Source organism: Neolamprologus multifasciatus, chromosome 12 (genome assembly GCF_963576455.1).
Source record: "Neolamprologus multifasciatus chromosome 12, fNeoMul1.2, whole genome shotgun sequence".
NCBI lineage: Eukaryota > Metazoa > Chordata > Actinopteri > Cichliformes > Cichlidae > Neolamprologus > Neolamprologus multifasciatus.
Genome location: NC_140450.1, coordinates 1,190,501 through 1,198,874, shown reverse-complemented (window position 1 = coordinate 1,198,874; position 8,374 = coordinate 1,190,501).

Genomic DNA, 8,374 nt, shown 5'->3' with positions numbered 1-8,374 from the left:
TTAGAAGAGTGAGTCATGCTGAGCCCGAGTGCTTTAAACCGCTCATTGTGTCAATGACAGGCCTCACTGAGGATCACAAAGCAGTGAGAATACTGAGACACTGAGAACCAGGTCAGTGATTGAGCAGCACCCACACACCTTACAGTAGAAGCGTCCTGGGTTTGAGTCTCCGGGCCAGACTGCTGCTCTCTACAGCATATGTGTGTGTATATATATATATATAGATACTGCCAGGGGATACTTGTTACAAGAGTAAAGATTAAATAGTATACGAGGTCAGCAGGTACAGTACAGGTGTTCTGTTTTAGCGTCAGTAACGTTTACTGAACAATAAAATTATTGACAAATTGTTTGCTGCCAACAGAAAGAAAATGCAGGAATAAAGCTGTGTCTAATAATCTTTATTTATTATTGATGCTCACCAGGGAGACACGAAGACTTTAGACTCTCCTGCTGAGGTCTGATTGGTCAGTAGGCAGTGATGTCATACCTGCTGATCTCTAACCTGACCTGTTAAGTGTAATCTGATCATAACTAACTTCATAAATGGGGTCTTCTTCCTGCTACCTGAAGATTAATCCTGAGAAAATGCTTCGCTCAGGATCATCGCGGCTGTGAGCTCCACAGAGAACAGCGAGTTTACTGCGGCGGATCTCGAACAACCCAAATACAGAAGCCAAAGATCTCCACTTTACACAGAAGATGGAATCAACACTGAAACATTCAGGAGGCTGAAAGTGTTTCTGTTTCTGTTAAACATATATATCTCAGATTATTTGCAGAAGCTTGATGATTAAATCAGATAATGGAGTCAGAACTGATATGGTTTGTCTATAAGAGCACTATTAAACACATTAAACACAATTATACATTTCACGTGAGAATTAAAGCTTTTAGAGCTGTATGTAATTAATAGATGATAAAGGTTTCAAAGTGACCAGATTAAAACATCTCCAGCTAATGTTTAAGGTATGAATTCTAAATGTGCCGTAAGAAGGAAGCTTACATGTATTTAAAATGTACATTTTGTTCTATAAATAAACCGTGATAACGAATCCTAGAGAGACAAACATCGCCCCCTGGTGGAGTCTCTGCATACTGTGATGTGGTTGAGTTTCCAGAAAGCGAAAAGTGACACTTTGTCTTAAGATAACAGATCGTGTTCTTTACTTCTGTGGAAACAAAACTGATTAAACAAAAACACATTTTAAAATGTGTTTATTTTAATTCTACAACTGTTTATAACCTGCATAGTTCACATTTCTGTATAGTTTTTCATATTTATATCCTGTTCATAGCCTGTACATACTTATAGTTATAGCATATTCATAACATACCTTCATACCGTGTACATTATAACATACCATAATAGACCCATTTCTGTGATATACTTACATATCTATATTATTGCTAATATGTATTTGTACTATATCTATATCATGGCTAAAGCACTTCTGGATGGATGCAAACTGCATTTCGTTGCCCTGTACTTTTGACATGTGCGATGACAATAAAGTTTAATTCTATTCTATTCTATTCTAAAAAAAACTCCCCTAAAAGGCAAGGCTAAAACATTTATTACAATTTTTACTAAAATATGATGACGCCAGCCTGTTCTTGTCAAACATGTGTTGTACAGCTGTCTCCATGACATTTCATATCCTTTATTATACTTGTTCCGGTTTCTTGAAGAGGTCAGCTTGGTACTCGTGTCCCCTGAGGTCTGTTATACTGTTGTGAATTTGAAGATACAAGACTCTTTGGGGGAGAGTAACAGAACAACATGAACCTGCATAAAAGTTCAAGCTAGGTCATGTGACATGATAGAAACTGCTTTGGATAGATGTGAGTGAACTCGAGCTATGCTGCTACAGTCCAACCTGATGAATCTACAGCAGATTTTAGACGAACACTTCCTGTTTCATGTTCATTACATCAGACAGATGGTTTTTAAACAGAACAGGGTGCACAGATCAGAACTTCAGGTTTTTGTATTCAAAGACAGATAATTTGCTGCCACACAGTTCTTTATGAAATGAATACAGAATAGATCATGTGGCTACATTCTGGGGTTTGAAGAACATATACAGCTGAATACCGTCTGCATAACAATGGTATGAGATGTACTCAAAGCTATTCAGGATATGCCCAAGTGGGAGCATATATAGAACACTTTTGAAATAAAAGGCAGTTTTAAAATTGGCCTAAAATTCTCAAGCAGGTGGGGGTGGGGGGCAGCCTGTTTAAAATATGTAGGGACACAGACGGAGGTCAAAGAATTATTAATTACCTTAAGAACAAACGGTCAGATGGTGTTAAAGACCCTTTTGAAGAGTGTGGTGGGCGAGAGGATGGTTTCATTTTGTCAACCAAATTGATGACAGCATTCAGAGAGCTTGGTCCAAAGCTCTTTTAGAGTGGTGGCCTGTTAAGGCGTGGAGTCACAGAGAAAGGAGGAGGACGGATGTTTGCTCTGAAAATATTAGACTTATTAATAAAGAAAGAAAGTTTTCACACTCTTCATTTGAGTGACCAGTTAGAGCAGGAGGTGCAATGTTTCTGACTGTGTCAAATCAAACTTTCAAAATGTTCCTTTTATATGTTTAATAAAATTAGTTTCATCTGCTAAAAAGACCAAATCTGTTAAATTGTTTTCTGTATCATTAACATAAACATATAATAAAAAGGAGTTCATCACTGTCAGAGATGATTCAGTAATAATGAATAATCACTAAAAATGATCAAAGTCTTTGTGTTCAACAAAAACTAATCAACAGCTTTGATTACACTCTGGTTTGTTCCTGAATGGCTTCAGGGCCCTGTGGTGAGGTGGGGGGGGGGGGGGGGGGGGTTTCACTTGAACAATGGAGACCTGGACCTGTAGGTTCTGTCTCATCCAATCAGCACGCAGCTCTCAGGATATAAAGCAGCCTAAAGGGCAGAGTCCCACAGTTCACACTGAGAACATCACCCAGACCACGATGGATGGAACCAGGACCACAGAGCACAGATCCAGCAGCCAGACTCCGTCCAGTCCCAACAACAAGACTCCGACCTCCAGGACACCTCCTGTCCTCTGCTCATGTACCGTCAGCCAGACACGCTTCTACTTCTCTCCGATGGACATCTCTGACTGCAGGGACAAACTGGAGACGCTGAGCCGTGGTCAGGACTTCCAGGAGCTGGCTCGGGAGCTGGCTCTGCACTTTGACCAGCACGTGTGCGCTCACTGCCTGGCTGTGAATGGTCTGCAGGAGGCCAGCGATGTCGAGGAAACAGACCTGTGAAAGACTTCCATCACGTCCACAGCAGCTCCACGTCAGCCGGATGTTCACCCCACAAACCAAAAGGTCTTTTTAAAGGCCAAACACCCACAACTAAGAGCTCTCCAACAACAGCACTCTCATTTCTATCACTGCTGTCTGGACACGTCTGATCTTCATGTTCCTTTATGCTTCAGATTTAATCAATACCAGTTATTGATTACATCATTAACTGGCTGTGTAACAAGTTTCATCCAGAAGAATAAATTTGAGCCATTCAGTAAAACAAAGATGACTGAATCAACCTTGTTGGATTTATATTCAGAGCGATCAGTCAGATCATCTTTACTTTGCATAACCCTAACCCTTCTTTTTTTATTTTATTCATCTCAAACTAAACAATATTTCTACAAAGTTTGAGCAACAACAGAAAGCACCATAAAACATCCTCAAGTCATCGCTCACACGAAGAGTCATTTTGTCATTTCAAGCTGTTTAAACCTCCAAATATAATTTCGTTCCACCTCATGTTAACATGTGATGCGAATGACAATAAAGCTCATTGAATCTTTGAATCCTTGAAATGATTCTTTAACATAATGCTGGAAGATTTAAATGAAGCTTATGTGTGAGTTCGATGAGGAAAATCTGCAGTCACTCATTTGCCTGCATTAAACTAGTAATGATTAGGAAAATATAACTGTTGTGATTATATTGCATTCTCTGACATACTGAAAATCTGCAGCATCACAAAATCAGCATCAGCAGGAACTGAATCTGCATCGACATTTAGTTCAGATTGTTTTGGGGTTTTTTGCTCATTTAAATAATTCTATAGATGCTTGTGAAGCAAATGCACGTTAGATGATGCAGGTTAATTAACTACTATTTAACTAATATATGAGCAATGACGCACAAATAAAAAAAAGATTTTTATATTTTTATTAATTCAATTTTATTTATTTATTTATTCGATGTTTGAATTCTTTTTGTTTGTAAATCAGTGATGCAGAAAAATATGTGGACACCTTTGAATGCTAGTTAGAAGCTGATTACAGAGTTATTTAAGATATGAGGAACAGCAGGTAAGTGGTGTTTTCTTTTTCAAACTACACCTAGAACAGAAATGTCACAGGAAATGATCAGACAGGAGAGGGTTTTCAGGAAACACTGTTAAATGTTCAGTTTCTATGCCATATGTTAACACAAGATCTAGAGTGTGATTAAAGTGGTGGGTGGGTTCTTTTACATTTTGAGAGAAGCCAACTGAGTCTAATAACAGATTAAATGCCATGTTGAGGCTGTCATTTTTAGCATCTACATGGATGTTAAAATCACCCACAATAATAAGACCTGGCCAACGAGTTAAACACTTTCTACTGCAGGTTTGAGACGGACAGACTCCCACGCCCCACCCTCTCCTCCCCAGGGACATTGCTTCAGACATTGACCCCCAACACACCTTCCACCTCTCCCCCCTTCACCCCCCCCCTCCCCAATCCAGTCTCAACGACCACCCCCACCCTCCCCAATCCAGACCCAACGACCACCACCACCCTCTCCAATCCAGACTCAACGACCTCCACCACACCTCTCACCCCCCTTTCCTCCTCCCTGAAACTCAGAATACACACTGAGGATGTGAGCCGACTATTCCAGAAACAGAAGCCCAGGAAAGCCCCCGGACCAGACGGCGTCTCACCCTCTTGCCTCAAAACCTGTGCTGAACAGCTGGCTCCAATCTTTACTCGCATCTTCAACAGATTCCTTCGCTGTGTGAAGTTCCCTCCTGCTTCAAACGCTCCACCATCATCCCTGTTCCCAAGAAACCCACCATCACAGGACTGAATGACTACACACCTGTCACCTTGACGTCTGTGGTCATGAAATCCTTCGAACGACTGGTGTTAGCCCATCTGAAAGACATTACAGGCCACCAGCTGGACCCTCTGCAGTTTGCCTACCGAGCAAACAGGTCGGTGGATGATGCAGTGAACATGGGGCTGCACTACATCCTGCAACACCTCGACCGCCCAGGAACTTATGCCAGGGTCCTGTTTGTGGACTTCAGTTCGGCTTTTAACACCATTGTGCCTGAACTTCTCTCTTCCAAACTCTCCCAGCTCAGCGTGTCACCAGCTACCTGTCAGTGGATCACCAGCTTCCTGACAGACAGAAAGCAACAAGTGAGGCTGGGGGAGATCACCTCTGAAACTCGGTCCCTCAGTATTGGTGCCCCTCAAGGATGTGTCCTCTCACGACTACTGTTCTCCCTCTACACTAACGACTGCACCTCCAAGAACTCGGCTGTTAAACTCCTAAAGTTTGCAGATGACACCACTGTCATTTGCCTCATTCAGGATGGTGATGAGTCTGCATACCGGCAGGAAGTTGAGCGGCTGGTACTCTGGTGCAGTCAGCACAATCTGGAGCTGAACACGCTTAAGACTGTAGAGATGACAGTGGACTTCAGTAGACATCCCTCAACTCTGCCCCCCCGACAGCCCTGTGTCGACTGTGAAGATCTTCAAGTTCCTGGGTACCACCATCTCCCAGGACCTGAAGTGGGAGACCAACATCAACTCCATCCTCAAAAAGACCCAGCAGAGGATGTACTTCCTGAGACAACTGGGGAAGTACAGTCTTCCACAGGAGCTGCTGATCCAGTTCCACATTGCGGTCATTGAGTCTGTCCTGTGCTCCTCCATCACAGTCTGGTATGTTGCAGCCACTAAACAGGACAGGAGCAGACTACAGCGGACTGTACGGGCAGCAGAAAGGATCATCGGCGCCCCCCTGCCCTCCATCCAGGACCTGTACTTCTCAAGAACCAGGAAACGGGCAGGGAAAATCATCATAGACCCCTCACACCCTGGACACAGACTTTTTGATCTGCTGCCCTCTGGCAGACGGTACAGAAGCCCGCAGACCAGGACCACCCAACATAGGAACAGTTTCTTTCCCCTCGCCATCTCCCTTCTTAACAGTTGACCTGTCACACTGCTCCCACTGCCAGACTGCAACTGCACCTTATGTACATTCTGTGGTATTCATTCCACCTCATTTCATTTCTGTATTTTATGTATATAAGTTTAGATTAGTTATTAATAGTTGGTTTACACAGCTTTGTGTATGTATGTGTATGTATGTGTAATGTGTGTATATGTGTGTGAGTGTGTGTGTGTGTGTGTGTGTGTGTGTGTGTGTGTGTGTGTGATTTACATTGATGTGCTTGAGAGCCACCATCTACCGGAACCAAATTCCCTGTATGTGTCTGCACATATACTTGGCCAATAAACACGATTCTGATTCTGATAATAATGTTATCTGAGCTCAGAACTAAATCAGATATAAAGTCTGAGTAATCAGAGAGCAACTCTGTGTAAGGCCCAGGTGGATGATAGATGATAACAAGTAAGACTGTTTTTTGAGTTTTACAGCTGGGGTGGATGAGGCTGAGCATCAGGCTTTCAAATGAATTAAAAGTCTGTCTGGGTCTTTGGTTGATTAATAGACTGGTGTGAAAAATTGCTGCCACACCTCCCCCTCGGCCTGTGCTTCGAGGTTTCTGGTAGTTAGAATGACTCGGGGGTGTTGATTCATTTAAACTAACATGATCATCCTGCTGCAACCAGGTTTCTGTCAGGCAGAGTAAATCGATTTGTTGATCAATTATTAAGTCATGTACTAACAGAGACTTGGAGGAGAGAGACCTAATATTTAATCATCCACATTTCACTGTTTTACTCTTTGGTTCAGATGTGGATACTGTATTGTTCTTTCTTTGTGATTGTTTATGTTTAAGTTGTTTGTTGCTGGTTTTTAGTTGGTTTTTTGTCTGTTTGGGAGCTGACACAGTCTCTATGGAGATGGGTTTTTGGGGGGGTAGCAGGAGGAGAGAAGCTGCAGAGAGGCGACTCTGCTTCCTGGTCCCAACTCTGGATAGTCATATTTTGGGGGGTTTAATACATTTGTCCATATTTCTAGAAATGAGAGCTGCTCCATCCAAAGTGGGATGGATGCCGTCTCTCCTAACAAGAGGCAAGGCAAGTTTATTTATATAGCACAATTCAACAACAAGGTGATTAAAAGTGCTTTACAGAGACATTAAAAAACAAAAACAAATAAAAAGCATGATTTAAAATTGATTAAAAAACAGTAGATAAAGTCAGAACAGTAGATAAAATCAATAGTTAAAATGTACGTTTTGAAATTTAAGCTTAAAAGTGTGGATTTGGTGTTTTATTCAAACGCAGCTGAGAATAAGAGAGTCTTCAACCTGGTTTTAAATAAACTGAGTGTTTCAGCTGATCTGAGGCTTTCTGGGAGTTTGTTCCAGATATATGGAGCATAAAAGCTCAATGCAGCTTCTCCGTGTCTGGTTCTGACTCTGGGAACTGATAAAAAACTGGATCCAGATGAGCTGAGGGATCTGGAAGGTTCATACTGGGTCAGGAGGTTACTGATGTATTTTGGTCCTAAACCATTCAGAGCTTTATAGACCAGCATCAGAACTTTAAAGTCTATCCTCAGGCAGCCAGTGTAAAGACCTCAGAGCTGGACTGATGTGGTCCACGTTTTTGGTCTTAGTGAGGACTTGAGCAGCAGAGCTCTGAATGAGCTGTAGTTGTCTGACTGATTTTTTAGGTAGACCTGTAAAGATGCTGTTACAGTCACTAGTTTTTCCAGGTCCTGGTGACATTGTGATATATATTTGTGTGTCATCTGCATGGCTGTGATAGTTTATTTTGTTGTTCTTTATAATCTGTGCCAGTGGGAGCATGTAAATGTTAAACAGAAGGGGTACCAAGATGGAACCTTGGGGAACTCCACATGTGATACTTGTCTGCTCAGATGTGAAGTTACCTATTGATACAAAGTATTTCCTGTTTTCTAAGTATGTTTCCTCCAGAAGGTTTGCCAATTATCTATGAAGCCCACATCTTTTCTGGGACACCACTCAGACAGCCAGCAATTTAAAGAGAACATGCAGCTAAACATGTCACTCCTGGTCTGATTGGGGAGGGGACCAGAGAAAACTACAGAGTCCCACATTGTTTTGGCAAAGTTGCACACGATTCAATATTGATTTTAGGGACCTCTGATTGGCG